The 19947-nt window shown below is 33.2% G+C and overlaps 1 protein-coding gene across 3 annotated transcripts in view; it reads left to right on the forward strand.

The window, feature by feature from the left end:
• The window catches only part of TAB2 (TGF-beta activated kinase 1 (MAP3K7) binding protein 2), a 79922-nt gene that overhangs the window by 14914 nt on the left and 45061 nt on the right, over positions 1 to 19947 (forward strand). For 2 of the 3 annotated variants that reach the window (XR_014022045.1, XM_081294795.1), the window contains exon 2: positions 8320 to 8467. The exons of the other annotated variant lie outside the window; for it this stretch is intronic. The gene's annotated coding sequence lies outside the window, so the exon portion shown is untranslated. The remainder of the gene's footprint in view (positions 1 to 8319; positions 8468 to 19947) is intronic. 3 annotated transcript variants of the gene reach the window in all.

Here is a 19947-nt window from a genome sequence, read left to right on the forward strand (position 1 = left end):
GTACATTTTTATATTTTTGTAGAAAATAAGTAAGGTAGCTTGGCAAAGCTTTTTGAAGAAAAAGCTTTATAATGTATTTGTGATTCAGGTATTAATCATTGAGTCAACTAACACATCATTCATCTAGTATCATTAGGTAATAACTCCATAAAATAATTGAAACTTATCCCCAAATCTATTTAATTATAGATTTTCTGTGCAGATTTTAAAATATCTATATTATATGAAGATATTTATAGCCCCAAATTATTTCTTTATAATTTTTATATGCTTTGCTACTTTCTGAAATAGAGAAAAATATACATGCCTTGCATACTAAACCTTTTCTGGAAGAGAGAAAGAGCTTCAGAATGAGTCAGGAACCCCATGTTCTAGTCCAGTGCCAGCACTAAGTTGTTGTGTGAGAATTGACTACATGGATTCCGGAACTTCACCTAGCATGTAGTAGGTGCTTTGCAGATACTTTTAGAATGAATCATTGTTTTATGCCTAGTTTAGTACTCCTCCTCTGATTTATTACTTGGAATTCCTAGTAAATAAACTTCTGAGTTTTTAATTTTTTTTTTTTTTAGTTGTAGTTGGACACAATACCTTAATTTTATTTATTTATTTTATGTGGTGCTGAGGATCAAACCTGCGCCTCGCATGTGCTAGGCGAGCACTCTACCACTGAGCCCCAGCCCTAGCCCCCCTTTTTTAACTTCTGAGTTTTTAATCAATAGGGCCATCTAGGTTCTCATAGGGCTGAACTATAAGCTTAATTTCTAATATCTGTTTTAGCTGCTTAATGGAATTTTTGGCCTTGTCTTGATAGGTTTTTTTGGTATTTGAAGTTGCCAAACAACTGATCTTTCAATACTTGATTTATTGAGAGCACTTTACTTATTTAGTACATTTTATGTGCCTTTGTTATATATAGCAGTGTCCTAGATGGAAGCATATAGCTCACTCCCCAGAGATTGTGTAACTTTGATGAAGAGACATAGAAGAGGAAGTACAGGAGAATAATTGAATGTTCATTTAAATGTCAAAACATTGGCCCCACAGAAATATTATTTAAGTTCTAGGAATAGAGCCCTTTTGGGCTGAAGCAGAATAAGGATTCAACAAGAATGTGAAATTGAAGATTTTCAAAGGTGGTTAGGAGTTTGGTATCAGGAGGGAGAAATCATCCTATGCAAGGGCTGTTGGTACTAAGGAAAAGAAAAAGGGAGGTCAAATTTGTTCAGACAAGGCTGGCTGGATTCCTAAGGGTGTGAAGACTTATGGGGGAGGGGAAGTAGGTGGATATAGCAGAGATATTTTAATCTAGGCTACAAGTCCCCGAGGAGATCTGAGGGTAGAATTTAGAGAGGTCTGAGCTGTGGTACACACCTATAATCTTAGGTACTTGGGAAGCTGAGACAGGAGGATTGTAGGTTTGAGGCCATCCTAAACAATTTGGTGAGACTCTTATCTCAAAATAAAAATAAAATTTTTTAAAGGGCTTGCCCTATCACAAAATAGTAATAGTAGTAGTAGTAATAGTAGTAGTAATAGTAATATAATAGAAGAGATGTTTACATTTGGATTAAAAAAGTTACTTCTAACTGAAACTTGGCATATTCTTCTGTTAAGATTTTAAGCAGTAGATTACAATAGTATTAGCAGTACCGGTCTTTACTGCTAATAGAAAAAACACAGACAACTTTCACATCTATCATTATGGCATTTCTAGATGTAATTTATGTATATACTACTTCACAATTATGGTTTTTAAACTCCTGGTTGGTTTTGTTGTGTTCTATGTTAATAAAGAAAATGCATATTAATCAATCACAAGTTAACTGGGCTTTAGTGTCATTGGTGGGGAGGATGGTAATTTTATTTAAATAGACAATTGGAAGACTACCAAAGGGGCCCATCACCCCAGATCTAGGGTAGAACCAAACTGGAGAAAGCATTGAAAACCACCCTGATGGGTTTTAGTGGAAATGATAAGCAGGAAAGGAACTCAGTGAATTTTTTTGTGCCATTTACAGAATAAATGCAAGTTAATTAGTAATTTCTAAAGTTTGAAGAAGTTTCTGTTGTCATTTTTTTTTTAAGAGAAGGGGAACTCTTCTTAGCACTCAGCTATGAATAAACTGAGGTTTAAAAAAGGTAACCAAAGTTCCATATTTACTATTCTTGCCCGGATATTATATATTTATTTCAGCTTAATTAAGTTCTTGTGCAACTGAGTGAAATATTTGAAGCAGTTACATAGGAACTTTTCATAGATTAGGTTAACAGGGAGCTAAGGCACAGGTCTGGTAATGTAGATGTTGGATGATAGGAATACCATGGTAGGTAGCAATAGAAGTGGAGTAGAATCTCAAGAGATTTGGAAAGAAAACTATGTAAGTTGAATTTTTTGGGTTTTGGAGAGGTAATGTGTATTATATAACTCTTCGAAGCAAGGTCTGAGACATCACCCTATAATTAAATGCTAGTATTTCTTCAGTGAAACATGGAAATACTCAACAGTAAGTGGGCTAAATCAAACCTATAAATAGTTTTACATCAACTAAAGTCAAATTTTTGCCATTTGAAATAAATTTCAACATGAAGCTTGGTGGGGGGAAAAATCTCTTTAATATTTTTTAGGTTTTAGAGTTATGGAAGAAGTCAACTGTGACATCCAGTGAGGAGAGTCTTAGGAGTTGTTTTGAGGAATGTTGTGAAATTGATGAGATTTAAAGGAGTGGGGTGAAGGTAAAGAAAGGCAAGACAAGAGTTGAGACAGCTTCAGTTTTCAGACTGAAAAGAAAATTGCTGCTTCTGTGGAAAAAAATGGGGAGTTGAGGAGAGAAGCCAATTTGGGAAGAGTTTAAGTAAACATAAGCACAATTAAGGAAAACAAGTTTTGCTTCACTGAGATTCTCTTTTATTAATTTTTTCATCTTCTTTAACATGGATAAATTAGCTTGAAAGTTTGAGAAAGTATTAAGAGTGTAAAATTTCCTTCTAAAAGGAGCTCTTAATTCTTAGCAATCTACAAGGAGCCTAGCAACCTCTATGTTAAAACCTTCTCTGGGTTGTGAGTGGATGGAAAGGCCTTTTTTTTTTTTTTTTTTTTTTTGGTGGGTGAGGACTGTGTCCCTACTCAACTGAACAAAACCTGGAAAAGAAACTAAAGGAAGTGGAGTGAGGTATTTGGCACCTAACACATCTTCTTCCATATGTCAAATCACTCCTATGGCCATGTTCATAATAATGAATTTATTTAGACGTGGTCATCATTCAACAGCAGTGGTCACTGATGGAGGCAGATTTTGCTCTGTGTGCATAGCAGCAGTCTGTTGTGTTTCTCTTTGTAGACTGGGTCAGGACATCAACTCCGGTAGAAAGCATTAGCATACATAGTGATGTGCTTTTGTTCTGAAATCTGGAATATAGACAGTTAATGCATGAATACATAGGATTGAGGAAGAACTGTATTACCATTCTGTACTTCCTTTTCATTTACTTTGAAAAATAGGCTTATATATTGATATCATTATATAAGTAAAAACTCCTAGAAATGGGGAAAATCTTTAACAAAAATGAAATAAAGCTCAATAATCATTCTTAAATACATTAAATTATTTTATATTTACTGTATATAAGTGTGTATCCTTGTTGATGATTCATAAGAAATAAAACAAATTTTGTCTAGTAAACTTTTGTTCATAATCTGCTAATTTATGTTTAGAATTTGTTTTGCTTAAAGTCTTTTAATTTCAAATTCTAAGATACTGAATGTTTTATCAAGTAGATTAGAACACTTATACTACAATTCAGAAATTTTCCTTAGATTATGCTGATTGTAGATGAATGCCAGAGGAACCGTGAAAGAATGAATGTCGTAACTTTTGCTTCTATCCTTTTGACAAACATTAAGAAAAGGCATAGGAATAAGGATTCTAGCAAACTGAAAAAGACTGCACAGTATTGACCAAAAAAGGAATATTCAAGAGGAAAGTTATTAGTAATGTCCTTAGTGCAATAAAGAAGAAACAACCCTGGACCTAGAGTTAGAAAACCACAAACACATTTCTTCCCTTAACTTTGATTTTTAGTTTTGGTAATCAGTTTTAAAAAAAAGGTTACTTAATTGTCTGAATCTTGCAAAGTGGCAGTAATAACTACTTAGCTTTCCTCAGTGGTTTCTGGGAAGATCTAGTGACATGATAGATTAGAAAGTACCTAGTAAAATTTAAAACATTCAGTGAACTTAAGTAATTGCAAAAAAGTGGAGGAGGAGCCTGAAGAAGATATTGAATTTGATGATTTGAATAAAAATATTATCAAGAGAGAGACCTTGAAGGTAGGTTAAAACAAAATGAGGCCATTGTAAAAAATCATAGTAGAGCAGTTTGGCATTACATTGCTAATGCAGTTTCTTCCATACTTGTTGGTGTTTCATACTAGACTAGGAGTAGATAGAGGGCAACAATTTTAATAAACAGGTTTGTGAATGAATACTTGATAAAGGATTCTCACACTGAAGGCTAAGGAAATACTTTGTGGTATGAATGTGCGGATGAATGTGTGTGCTCACATATACATGACAGTGTGTTTACGATGGATAAGAGTTATATATGGTCATAGGTTGAAGGAAGAAACTGAAAAGAAAGGATATTGGTTTCTTTAAGGAAACGTAAAAGAAGGGTCTGGAGCTATAAATGAAAATGCTAGTCTTTTTGTGGTTGTTTTTAGATATATATGACGGTAGAATGTATTTTGGCATGTTATATATACATTCAGTGTAACTTATTCTAACTAGGATCCTATTCTTGTGGTTGTCCATGTTGCAGAATTACCCTGGTCATGTATTCAACTAGAAGGATAGGAAAGTTATGTCCGATTAATTTTACTGTCCTTCCTATTCCCCTCCACCCTCCCTTCCCTTCATTCCCTTTTGTCTAATTCAGTGGACTTTTCTTCCCACCCTCCCTTGTGGATTAGCATCCACATATCAGACAGAACATTTCATTTTACTGTTGGTGTTTTGGTGGTATTGGCTTATTTCACTTAGCATGATAGTCTCCAATTCCATCCATTTACAGGCAAATGCCATATTTTCATTCTTTGTGGCTGAGTAATATTCCATTGTGTATATATACCACATTTTCTTTATCCATTTATCTGATGAAGGGCATCTAGGTTGGTTCCATAGTTTGACTGTTGTGAATTGAGCTGCTATAAACATTGATGTGTCTGTGTCACTATAGTATGCTGATTTTAAGTCCTTTGGGTATAGACCAGGAGTGGGATAACTGGATCAAATGGTGGTTCTATTCCAAGTTTTCTTAGGAAATCTCCATACTGCTTTCCATAGTGGTTGCACCAATTTGCAGTCCCACCAACAGTATGAGAGTACCTTTCTCTCACATCCTCACCAACATATATTGTTACTTGTATTTTTTATAATTGTCATTCTGATAGGGGTGAGATGGAATCTCAGTATAATTTTAATTTGCAGGAAATGTTAGTCTTATTCACAAGAGACCATTCCCTATAAAAAGTACCAGACCCAGGATGTTTTACCAATGAATTCTTGAAAACATCAAGCCCTGGATAACTTTCAGAACACAAAGAAGAAGAAGTAAACTTTGTAGTTCTTTTTACAAAGCTGGCAAAAACATGAGAGTAAAGCAGAGTAAAAGAAGACTAAGACTAGTCTCTCAAAAGTTGGTACAAAAAATATGCTTAATTGTTAAGTGGAATTTAGTATGGCATTAACAAAATAGTTCTGTGACCGAGTAGGATTCAATCTAGGAATGTAGCGATAAATCAAATTAATTCTTATTGATGGGAGGGGATATGATTATCTTGAGGGAAATAAAAAAAGGGGAAGAGGAGGAGTCACCATTTATTTCTGCTAAAAAGTCTTAGTAAAATAAGAATAAAGGGATATTCCTAAAATTTCTTATATCTCAGATCAATAGGTAGCGGTTTGTTACTAGAAACATTAAAATACTAGAATTGGCATTTAGTAAATTTCTAAATTCATGTTAAAAAGTCATGAATCAAAAAAGATCCAACCAACATTATTATTATTATATAACATGGTCTTGGAAATGTTAACCAGTGTAATTAGACCCAAAAACAAAACAGGAGGTATAATTATAGAAAGGGAAGAGGCAGATTTACTATATTTATAGATAACATTGTATATGTGGAAAAGTCAAGAAAATCAACTGAAATATTGCAATGAGCAATGAGATTTCAAAGTGTTGGCTAATTATAAAATTAAAATACATAACAATGGTTTCTCTAAAGTGTTTTTCTTTTCCTTGATGATCTTTAAACTGAAAGCCTATCTATATGGGTTAGTAAGTGGTAATTCTCCACCTCCTCACGTTTACATTTTTTCTTTCTAAGGAGTTTGTCGGTTTAATCTTACCATCTCTTTTAAATAAGATGCTTCCATGTAAACTTTTAAAACTATTTTGAAATAAAGTTGTGGCAGTGAATACATTTAGCGTGACTGTAAGGATTTATTTTTATTTTTTTTAAGAATTCCTTGTGGCTTGTGATGCTTGTTCTATTACGCTGTAATGTCAGGGAAGGTGTAATCTGATCTTTGAGCCATACTTGGTAAATAATAATTTTGGGTGGAACCCACTGTTCTATCAGTAAGAGGAAAATTATTGCCCATATGTATAGCTCTTCTTTGCCTTTAAAGTATTTCCTAACTTAAAGACTAAGTTATATCATATATTGATTGCCTTTTTGACTTTTAAAAAGCAAGAAGTGTGTATTTTCTACTTTGCTTGGAGGAAGAAGAATTACATGTCTTCTTGTTCGATACAAATTTTTTTATAACCTAAATGTAAATTTTAATATATCTAATTATTATCAGTTGCCAGACTTGAGCTATCTCATTTGCTTTGTAGCTATTCTGAAGCCAGTGTTGATGAATCAGTATTATCTCTTAGAATGTGATGCATTGAATGAATTAAACCTAAAGACTTAGTATGTAGGTGTTGCAGTGAAAACTTATGTGTACCCATGTTTAGAACAGAAGAATGTTTCATTCCTTAGTAATGCAGAAAAATGTACTGGGCACTTAGTATATGCTAGGCTATTAGGTGCTTTATATACTTGAGCTAAATCTCATGACAATTCAGAGAGATGAGTAGAAGTATGCATTTAATTGAAAGGAAACTTCTGCAGAGACTTTTAATCCAGGGCCATATTCATATCAAATTTGAATGGAGGTCTCTCTCTCCCAGAAATCCTTACCTGCAGCTTGCCATCACAAAAGATGGAAAGTTTATGTTTTCCACAAAATAATTTTTCTCCATTTTGCTATGTTATATTACTAGTTACTAGAAATTGAGGGAGGTAAGTTCTTTGAAACCTTCTTTTCACTATTTTTTGTCCTGTTATAATTCTTACATCTTACAGCAGCAGAGAAGTTGATTTATTTTGTGGGGTTAGTTTCTTAGAAAAACTCCTAATGGTGCCAGCCTACCAACATAAGGGCATCATTTCTAGACCCTAGAATCTAATTAGTACAATATTCTACCATTTTTTAATATCCTACCATTTCTTTAACCTTTATAGTTACAAGTTTATTTGGGGGTTTTTGTTTTTATATGGGTCTCACACTTTTTTTTTTAAATCATGAATCTATTTTAGTAATGGAAAAAAAGAATTTCCAATGTGGTTAAGAACCACATCTTATGAGCCTTCTTTTAAGAATTACCAAGTGTTTTTAGAAATTGGAACTTGAAATTCAGTTATGCCTCCTTCTTTTAAGAATTACCAAGTGTTTTTAGAAATTGGAACTTGAAATTCAGTTCATTGCTTGGATATATCTAAAGTATTTCTTAAGAAACCCCTGAGAACTGAAATAGGAAATTAGGAGAACAGTTAGAAAATGATGGGAAATAAAATAGCAAAACAGAAGAGCAAAATGAGCTGAAAATAAGGACTTCACAATTTCAGTTTTACCAATGAAAATGGATTTTGTTGTTTTTTTTTTTTTTTCTGTTATGGTTGCTCTGGTCCGCAGTGGGACAGGCTGTTGTTGAAAGTCCTTAGAGATTTCATCAAAACTACTATTCAATTTCTAGAATTGGGAGTCATCTATAGACTAGAGTTGGGTAGATTAAGAGACTAACAGTTAAGAAAATAACTTCCTCTGGTAACTTGTCATTTTAGAAATCCTTTTTCCACTTTAGAATATTTAGTGTTAGAGCCTTTAGGAACTACCTCACTGCTCTTAGATCTCATAATGTTATCTGGTCACGTTTCATATTCTGCCTACCTCTAGTTTACTCTAGTTTCTCTTCTGCTTTCAAGGCTTCAGACCCAGTTCCTGGACCTGCCCTGGAAAAGAAGTATCCAGTAGAGATGAGCTCACTGCAGTTACTTAATTAAAAATTGTAAGCTGCAAAAATGGCAATGGGCCAACCAAGAACAGCTACAATTTGAATTTTTCTATTTCCAGGTATGCTAAAGTCCATGGCACCAGACAACCTTAGCCTGTGTAACTGCCTTACTATGAAATCTGTAGTAAACACAACTTTACTTTAAAAACTTGTAGTCCTCTTGCTTTAAAGTACAATAACATCCCTAACATCTAGGTAACATGTAACTAGTATTGCCTTTAGTGTAACTTTTGCCTGAATGTTTCTTTCTTAACTTGTTTGCTAGTAATAGCAAACTAATGGAAAAACAGTCTAAGACAGATTTGAAATGCTAGAGTTAAGCCCTGTAAGTTTACAAAAAGTACTCTGATCTTCTTTGAAAAGTGAACATTAACAATAAGCAACTGTCCTACTTTTAAGAGATTTATATATACAAGTAGTATAGGGAATAAATGAATGAAACAAGTTCTTCCTGAGATCCTCAGCTGTTCTGTACTGCTGATGCCTTCATATAATAGTTAATAGTTCAGAAGTCAGAACTGACATTTCTGGATAGAACCAAATGATGTATTGTAGTACTTTTACCTGGAGAATTATTTTAGATGTAAGTGTATAAATAATATTTGCTGATTTTTTTTATTTGAATGCTTAAAAAAAAGCCAGATAAGAAAGTCATAGAGTGTCCCAGGATGAAAAAAAATGAGGTTTTCTAACACTTTAGGTTTTAACTGAGAAAACTACTCATGAATGGTTAAAGAACCAAGGTTAATTGGCTTTTAAGAACATGTATTGCTTTTACTAATTTGTACACATTTAGAAACAATCCATAAAAGGTAACTTTTATTTATTCATAAATAAAATCATATGTATATAATATTATATATGTAAATAAAATTATATATAACTACACATATCTCTTGATTTTTAAAGTTCAATTCCTCTAGGTTAGAGCTCACCCACAATTGAACAGGGATTTTGTATCCCGATTGTGAATTTAGAGGATGATCCTAATATTCTACCATGTGCCTTCCTCATGTTTCCTTCTAGAGTGTTACTTAATGCGTTGAGTTAGTGTCAGGCAGTCCAGTCAGCATTAAGGTCACTGGTTATCTATTTAGTATTGATCATCTCAGTACTAAATTAGGATTGAAAAGGGAGCAGCTAGCAGAGTTCTTACAGGATCATCACCATTGTTTGAGAAATTGAAGAAGGGATTGTATATGCATACCAAGTCTTCACCATTAGTAATGGTGGAGTTTTTTGTTTTTGTTTTATAAATTGTGTGTGTAAAACACTGAGCTAAACACAGTAGGAATATAGAAATGAAGGAACCCTTTTCAGTGAGCTTTATAGACAAGTATAGTTGGCCCTCCACAGCCATGGGTTCTGTGCCAGCTGGAGATTGAAATCAGCTGGGCCTCAAGGATTACAGCTGTAATAAACATGTATACTTTTTTTCTTGTCATTATGTCCTAACAATACAATGATTTACATTGTATTAGGTATTATAAGTAGTCCAGAGATGATTTAATGTATATGAGAGGATGTGTATATGTACATTTCCATTTTGAATAAGATTTTATAAGGTTAATCGAGCATCTGCAGATTCTGGTATTCTTGAGGAGTCCTAGAATTTATCCCTTTTGAATTCTGAGGGACAAGTGTAATATGGAAGTATCATAGTAGAGACATTAATATACTATGGTGTATTTACTTGAGAGTACCAGAAAGACTCAACCTGGTAAAGAAGGTAATGCGTTTCTATCAAGCCCTGAAGGTTAGAATTTAACTTTAGAATGTGGCAAGAGTGTTTTTCAAGAGTGTTTTATTATTTCTAAGTTGTATGTTCTAAAAACATTATCTAAGCATCTAACATGCTTAGAAGATAGTGGGGTTTTGATAGGAGATGGAGCTATGTCATACATATTTTCAAATGTCAGGTGAAAGAATTTGGACTTTCATTTATTTTGTTAGTGAAAATTCACTAATGCATGTAAGTCATTGAGTATTTTGGAATACTGACTGCAGTAAAGTGAAGGTTGAATTAATAAGGTTAGATGTTAGGTAGTAGTAATACCTAATAAAGGATACCTATTGTTCTGTTTGTCCTGCATTGTGTGTAGAGTTTCACCTGTAATTTCTCTTTAATCCTCACTACAGGACTCTAGTGAGAAGTAACTAAAGTGATACATGTAAAACATTTAGCATAGGACCTGAACCATAGTGCTGAACCAGAGGAATTATACTATGAGCTCAGATAAAATAGTGTGTTATCTCTTCCTTTGTGGATAGGGTATAGGGTTTATTGAGAAACTCTTAAACTACAATAAACCTACTTTTTCTTATACTCTACTTATTTCTTTTAACCAATTAAATTCTTAATGGTAAATAATAATATTGCTTACTTAGTTTAAGGGCTTGAGTAAGAAGTTCACCTTGAGTTCCTTGGGGTGAAAAAATGAGACATGGCTTTTTTGTTTTAACTGTGTGTGTCATAAATTAGGAGACTAAGTTTAGAAATGATTAGTCACAAACCTAAACATATGAATAGTTAAAAATGTAACTGTACATGTATAAATATACCACAGTAAATTCTGCCTTTGTGTATATCAAGCCATTTAAAAATAAATAATAAAAGGAAGACGGTAGAATAGAGGAGGGGCAATAGGAGGAAGGAGGAGGGGAAGGGAAGAGGAAGCACCAGGGACTGAAATTAGAACAAATTAAATTCCATGCATGTAAAGATTATGTCAAAATGAACCCAATATGATATGTAACTATAATGCACTAATAAAAATGTTAGAAAAATATATATGTATCCAGTTTTTTAAACATCCTGATAATTGATCATTGCTTCAACTGTTAACTGCATATCAATAACAGTTTGAATTATTTGAAAGTAGCTGTTGTTGGCTAAATACAGTTACTTTCAAATAACTCATTCTATTCCACCCATATCAAAATACAAGGAGTGTCATGGGGAAATATATAGAGATTAGTTTTATAAAGAGATTTTTTCTTTAATTCTAATCTTTCAGTTGTTGATGCTTAATTATTCAAGTAATAGATAAATATATTTTCCTACAGAAATTGAAACATTACAGAATTGGAACTAAACTTATAGGGACTACCTTTATAATCTTTCCTATGTATTCAAACAAATATTTTTCTTTAAATAAACCTTCCTGTCATTTTTTTGCAGAGTATCATATTATACATGAATTCTGCATCTTAATCTTTTTCAAATAATGTCTTATAATATTTGCCATATAACTATTTGGATCTTTGCTACAGAAAGAAAAAAACACATGGTGTTTCTTAGTATATCTATGCAAACATTTATTCCTTTGTGATAGACATTGGAGTTTTTCTTTGGTAATGGCACACAACCTTTGTTTACATCTCTTTATACACATGTGTTTTTCTCTAGATGCTTTTGTTTGTATATAGATGGATAGAAAGATAGAACTCTCAGTACTTTATTATTAGTTGCACGTCCACTTACACTGTGTCTAACTCATAAACTTAATTCACTCTTGGAGTTTTTCTCTCTTTGGGAGTTCCTCCCACCCCTGCCCCCACCCCCATATACACAACCCTCTAGCAGCTGGCCGGCAGTCTACTCTGGGAGTATGTTGGCTGAGGGCTGCGACATTAGAAAGAATATGGGCAAAGTTATTTGAGATGAACAGGGAAAAGTAAGGGATTGAATTTATATAGGAATCAGTTGATGAAACTTCTTAAACTTTCTCTGAATCTTCCTATTAAGGTGGAGTTTGAAGTTATATTCAGCCATAATACAATTTTCATGTATCATTGAGTTAATTGATTCATTAAAAATGATTGTGGTTGGTGAAATAGGAAAACTGGTTCTTTCAGTCACTTTCATTTACTTTTCTCCTCCTTTTTCCCATAAGTAAGAACTTATTAATATATTTAGCTTCTGTGTTCTTTTAAAGATGATCTTTATGCACATGGTAGATTGTCCAAAACTAATAGTGAGAAGAGAGTAACTTTGTTTTGAATGGTAACTTTGTTTTCACTTTAAATCCCTAATATATTAGAAAATAATTATGATATATGAATAGGAAAATACATACAAGGTAGTCAGTTGTACACTATGTCATCTCAGATTTATTGCACTTTTCTCAATCCTTAGAAAATGGTAGCACCCACCACAAAACCACAATACATAAATTGCCAAGTGTGTTTGACTTGTACATTCCTTTTAGAAGAACTTATAACTGGTTAGTCTTTTATCCATAAGAAATGTCAACATTCATAGTCTTGAAGTAATGCATTAAATTAAAAAATTGGAAAATTTTTTGTGGGGAAGTTTTCTTTTTAAGAGATGGTAGTATGGATCATCTTGTTACTTTAGCTATTAATGCTTATAGTTTCTCTTAAAATAAATTATCCCATTTTAGAATTATAAAGTTGAGATATCTGACTTTTGGTAACATAATCCTTGGGTCTCTTCAGTCTTAAATAACAGTAAAACTGAACCTAATAGCTAACTTAAAGTAGTTAGTATTTGGACGACTGATGTTTCTATTATTTTATTTTTGCAAATAACAGCTTGCCCTTGTAACATGGTTCAGTGTTAGAACTATTGTTGATCAACTTTATGCTAAAAATTAGTTATAATTTTCTTACTTTTATCTTCAGTGGTGATAGTGTTTGAATTTTATATTTTTAACTTTACAGCTAAAATTCTTGCATTTTACCTTAGAAAATAACTATTACAGATTTTTTGAAAGTGTTTTGCCTTTATATCATATTCCAAGAAATATAATTCTAGTAATTTGCTATAAAAAGTGTTTACCTTTTAGGTTAAATTAATGACATTTATAAATTCTTGTAAGGTTTATCAAATGTGTAGTGTACCAAATGTTATCTAACTGGCATAGGCGATAATACACTGCATATCAATCCTTTTTATGATGAAGATATTATTTCAGAATAACTCATTACAGTTTTGATAATGTCAGTCAATCCACAGAAGACACAAATTGTAATTAGTGTGAAGAAATTTTAGCATCATATCGATAACCAGATAAGTGGTTTTCCCACTGGACATTTTGGGAATGGTAGTGTTAACAGTTGTTGAGATCAAAGGAATTTTGACATATAGCCAGTTCTTTTAAAAATTTAACATATGTCTTCCTGAACATCACTATGACATGCAAAAACATACCACCAAAAATGACATGTACCTGTTGAAAAAAGGAGATTAGGGTTATAGCACTCAAAATCTTCATCTGCAAACTTTAAAAATAAAAACAAGAAACTTAATGAAAATGATAATACAGTTTTACTCATGTTAAATGATTAGGAATTACATAAATACTACAATAAACATTATGCTTCTCCTTGAAGGAGACTTGAAGTTTACTTATGAGAAGTGAGCTCACTGGGTTGTAGCTCATGAGTTATTGTGAAGTAGTCCAAAAAGGATTTTCTGAAACCAGAAGGGAAGTTGTAACACAAGATATAACTGGGTATGTGTAATCTATAACATGCTGATGAAGTAGCTGGTAGGTAGATGTTAGAGGCGTGTTCCTGTTTTGTATGGATTTGTGTGCAGCTTGTTGCAGTTAGATATGGTTTTCTGTGTTTACCTAGTGATTCTCCCAAGTGAAATTGTAGCAAAATTCACCTAATGCTCAAATTATTCTCTACTATATCAACTGTATTAGAACAAATTTATCATTTCAAAACAGTGTAGAACTAACTTACAGCTGAAGGTGAAGAAAACTTTTACATTTGGGAAGATAGATACTACTTGTTATTACTAGTCTCTAAAAGCTAGATGTATTCTGATGTTTATTTAGAGTTTCATTGCAGCAAATATATACCGAACATCCATTTTTCATATACAGGTACCTAGGATACAGAAGTAGGCAAGGGATCTCACAGCTTTGGAACTGACATCACTCATGTGAAGAATTTTGTTTATAATCATGGGTTGGTTGTAAGAGGTGAAATTGTGTTGATGGGTAGAAGAAGTCTAGCAAAGAGTCTAGTGGCCAACAGGTTTTTTCCTAACCTCTTAAATTATAAACTTTTATAAGACAACTTGCTAGAATCCTGTGTAACTCAGGATTTCATGGTTTACAGAAAATATTATCATTTCTAGTAGTTATAATGGAAACCAGAATTTAATTTTAGGATATGTTGAAATGTTACCTTCATATTCATAAAATGAGGGAGAAACTAATACAGTTGGGAGTGAATTTGGCATATTTCTTCTTCATTATATTATTTTGTTTTCAATATGAACTATTTTTCTTTGTTGGAATAATTAAAATTTGTACCACTAGAATTATGCCATGTAAGAAAGGAACAAATATAAAATGATATGCATATAGTTTTGCATAATAATATTAAAACTGTAGTACTAGTGTATTCAAGGTCTTCTTTAATAAAAACCATCATACACATGAAGGCTTCATTGCTTATCTTCTTCCGTAACAACTCCCCACCCCAACACCTTCTTCATAATCCCCTTCTTTCCTCTTGTCCCTCCTGTCTTATTCTACCCAGACATGTGGCTTATTATCTCCAGAATATGTCCACTATTTGGTTACCTTGCTTGGTACTTCAACTGTATCATTTAAGTATCTGTATCTCCCATTCCCTCCCTCAGTCCCGAGGGTCTTCCTATTAAATACCTGTGGCACAATTTATGATCCTTTCTAGCACTCATGTGCAACCTAGTATCTTGAGCTTTTTCACCTAGGTTTCTCAGAGTTCCTCAGTTACACTTGTTACCCATCCCATGTACGTAGGAAAGGAAGGCCTCAAGAGGTCTGTCAGCTTCAGCATTCAGCAGCCAGGGTAGCATTTCTACTTTGTGAAAATACACAATATTTAAAATAAATAGTTACTACCACAGTTTATATTTTTTGCTGCCAGGCAGGTGTAATACTGTTCACTTTCACTGCATTCACACTAATCCTTGAAACTCTTTGCTTTTTCATTTTACATAGGATGAAATAATGGGATCATTATTTTATTGACCTGTATTTACTGTGTGCTTTTTGATATTGCTGTTTTTTTTTTTATCTTACATGGGTTACTAATTTAATTCTCATAACAGTCCATAAGGTAGCCACTATCTGGCTTAAAGTATGAGGGAAAGGGAAGAATGATCAGGGGCAGTCAGTTTCAGTCTTTTTTCCTTTACTTTTTAAGCTTAAAAGTGGTAATTTATTATTTAGCTCTATATTTACTTCTTTACACTTTTTTTCTTGTAACGTTCTTTTTATTTTATATTTTAATTTATCTTTTTAGTTATATATAACGTTAGGATACATTTTGACATAATCACAAAAGCATGGACTATAATTTGCTCTAATTCTGTCCCCAGAACTCCCCCTCCCTACTTCTTTCCCTTTACTCTACTGATCTTTGTACGATGGTTTTATTTTTTAATTAGTGCCTTGTAGATGAACTTGATGGAGAGATTCACTGTGGTGTACTCGTTGTGTACATACAAAAGTTCTTCCCGTATTCCTTTCTTCCTCTCCCTTGATTCCCTTTGTCTGCTGATCTTTCCTCTATTTTGATGGAATTACCTCCCTCTTTTTGTCCCATTCTCTCCACCCACCCCTCATTTTAGATTATCAGCTTCAATCTTTGACAAAGTTTTCTTTATTTCTGTGAACATTGTTGTGGATATTTGTTTTTAATCTCTTATCAAGGTAGTCTGTTTACTATACAGTAGTACATCTCCTCTGAATTTATAACTTCATTTGTAGAATAGAAATGCTTTTCCTTTCTCCCCTCTCTCCATTTTCTCCCCATCCTCCCTCCACCTCATGAGAATTTGAGAGTTCTACTCTTTTATTGGCTTGATGGAAATCCAGCTTTTGATTGGGCTATATTTGATTAATATTCTACAGGGTGTTTTGTTGTTTTTTAATATTTTGGTTTTTTGTTTTTCACTCACTAAGAATCAAAATGCTAGTTTGGGAAAGGACCTTGGAGGTATATATGGTCCATTTCCTTATTATAGACTGAGAAATTACTTGGTGATATTTATAGGCAAAAAAGTAATATAAACACTGAATACTGATTAAACAAAAATTGTGAAATAAGTAACTGGGCAGAAGGATACAGAGGTAGAGAAGTATAGTGTATCCAAGTGGTAAGGGCAGAGTTAACGCTAATCTTTATTTTCCATAGTAAGAAATTCATAGATAATGTGTAAAATTGAAAATTCGGGAAGTAATCCTATGATCATTTTATGTAGGAACTTGGAGAAATAACTCAGTGGTTACCTTTGCATAATAGGTATTGGATGGAGAGATGTGAGGCAAAGAAACCACAGGTTTTCTTGATAAGTATACCTTGTAGCATTATATGGCTTTTAAAATTATTTTTATGTGTTTCTGGTTTAAATTTTTATTAAAGTTTTCATTATAATATAATATGTTAAAACATTTTTGAACAATGAATTATTCAAATATCTTTAAATCAGTATTTATACATGTTAAGGTTTGTTGAATATGGAAGGAATGTTGGCCTTTATGAAAAAAATTAATAGTTACTATTATATTTTAAACCATAATACTACCCAGAATATATTTCTTCATGTGTTCTTAAATTATAGGGTAGAATTGTTTCTTCTGCACTCGGGTTTTAATTAATGCCAGCACCAAAAATGCCTCTCAAATTTCTGTCTTTAGCTTAGACTTTACCTTCTGAGCTCCAGACCCTCATTTCCCAACACCTTAAGACATCTTTCTTTGGATATTTTAAGGTAGCCTGAGACTCCACATGTTGAAAACCAAACCTGTAATTCTCTTTGTATTCTTGGACTTTTCTGTTGTTCTGTAGTTCATAGAGAAGTCAACCTTGATGCTGCTCCTTCATCCTGATATCCAATTCATTACCAAGCTTAAAAAAACTTGGATTGAACCCAAGAGCTTACATATGCTAGGCAAACACCACCAGTGAGCCCCCAGCCCTATAAATATTTACTTCCTGAATATCCTTTAAATTTTTATACTTCTTTTTACCCAGCCTCCATTGCATGTCTACAATATAAACTACTACCTTTTCCAGGGTAGATTATTAGCAGAGTTTTGTAACTGGTTTTCTTATATTCATTTGCTCTTTCCTCAGTACTATAGCCATGTTACTCTCCCGAATATTTCAGTAACTTCCCATTGTTTTTAAAATAAAACCTCCCAAGATTTTTGTTTATTTTTACTGTACTAGATTGAACTAAGGGTTTTGTGCCTGCTAAGCAAGCACTCTACTTACTCCTCGGCTACATACCCACTCCCTTTTGTTATTTTATTTTGAGACAGTGTCAGAGACTGGCCTCAGACTTGGGATCCTCCTGCTTTAGCCTTCCAAGTAGCTGGGACTGCAGTTATGTACCACTGCTCCCAGCTAAAACCCCCAATTTTAATTCCCTCTATAAGGCAGTTCATGATTTGATCCTCACTTGCTTTTATTATTCTCTGTTCTTTATAATTTTTCCTGATGTACCATGTTACCTTCTAACCTCTGATTTTGAATGATGTGAAAGAGATGAAAACCATGGCTGGGATAACAAAAAGAAAGATGGCAGGCAGCAAATCTGGTAGCAGAAGGAGGTGGACAGCAAGTTAAGATAGTTACCTTAATTATAAATTTGTATTTATATCAAACTTGAATCTAGGAATTTCTGTGATCTGAAGGGCAGGAACATAGACTCTAATACTTGAATCCCCAGCACAATAGGTGCTTAAACTGGATATTCTTTAAGTCTGTGAGTGATAAATAAATAGATGATGATAGTCCCAATTGTAAATAATAATGTCATAGTTATCCAAATTTTGATTAAAATCTCCATCCTTCAGATTGCTTTGCCTTAAAAGTCACTGACTCTTCTATCATTTCTAATCTGTGGTATATCCATCCGGTGAATTTTTCATTTCAGATATCTTATTTCCATTTGGTGGTTGTTCTGCTCTCTTCTCCTCCCTCTTCCTCTTTTTCCTCCTTCTCTTTACTGAGAAGTCCAAGCATATTTGCTCTTACATCCATGAGCATAATTAAAACAATTGTTTTAAAATCCTTAAGTCAGTTCAGGCAGCTGAACCACCTTGGACTTATTCTCCATCGGTTGCCTTTTATCTTGGGCATGGATCATTTTATTCCTCTTTCTTCTGTGCAACAGTTTTAGATTATAATTAGAATATGATTGACATGAGATTCCAGGTTCTGTTGTGTTCCTCCAATGGATATTGATGTTTGGTTTGTTTTAGTAGGCATTTAAGTAGACTAAACTCACACTACAAACTGGAATCTCAGATAAGTTTTTTTAAACTTAACCTGGTTGCTTGGAATCTGTCTCACATATGTATGGAGATTACGTATATGTACAGAGTGTATTCACAGAGTTTGAGGCTTCATCTCTCTGATTTTCCTTTCCATGATGTAATCACTATGCTCTTAGTGAGTCTTTGTGGTCATGCCGAAGTCTGCCCTTTGGTTCTTCAGGCAAATAAAGACTATAGGTCTTCGGTCTGGGTTTTAGCTACTCAAACCAATTAGATTCTTACTTTCTGGCTAAAAGCAATTTTAAAATGGAAAGTCTTCCTGTTGTTCCCTTCTTCCACATTCTTGCTTTTCTTTTTCTATTTATATTTCTGCCTTAAAGAAGTTTTTTGTTACTTTGTCTAATGTTTATAGATATTATTTCTTTAAGAGTTGGTTCAGTAGAATCTATAGAGTCACAGCAGGAAGTGTACATAAAGTACAGTTGTACAGTTTGAATAATTTGAATAATTTTCTTGTTTTGTGTACTCTGTAATATTAGAAAGGCAAGAACGTATGGTAAGAGCTTTTTAAAAATGTTTTAATAATGCAATAAGTTACAATTTGTTTTCACAGTTCCTCTTTCAAGTAAAGGTAGTCCTCATTTAGACTGAGGATGTATTTGCCTCTCCCTAAAATTGTGTAAAATAATTATTTTCTCCAAATTTCATTTGCAATATCTATTAGAAACTATGATATTAAAGAACCTATAGTAAAACCTTTATTTCATCCAATGAATATTGTTATCTTTTGTATAACAGGAATGAACTAGATCCTGGAAATACAGCAGTAAACTTTAAAGGCCTTGATTCTGTGGAGAAATTTTGGGGGATAGATAGATAATGGATCAAATGTATGCCAGATAGTGATAAGTAAAGAAAAAGTATGAGAATGTGGTGGAAAGAGGTGTGGCAATATTTTAGATAGATTGATCAGGGGAAAGCAGTCTCTGAGGAAGTGACTTTTAAAAAAAATCTTTTTTTATTTTTTAGTTATAGATGGACACAATATCTTTATTTTGTTTATTTTTATGTGGTACTAAGGATCAAACGCAGTGCCTCACATGTGCAAGGCAAGCACTCTGCTACTAAGCCACAGCACCAGCCTAGAAGTGACATTTTATCAGAGATCTTAATGAATTTAAGAGAGGGAACCCTGCAAGGGAAGAATGTTTCAGGCAGAAGAGCCAAAAGTCCAAAAGCCCAAAGGGAGGAATTTGATTGGTTTCTTTGAGAATTCACCA

The sequence above is a fragment of the Spermophilus citellus genome (genome assembly GCF_964194105.1).
Source record: "Spermophilus citellus genome assembly, chromosome: 5".
In the NCBI taxonomy this organism is placed as follows: Eukaryota; Metazoa; Chordata; class Mammalia; order Rodentia; family Sciuridae; genus Spermophilus; species Spermophilus citellus.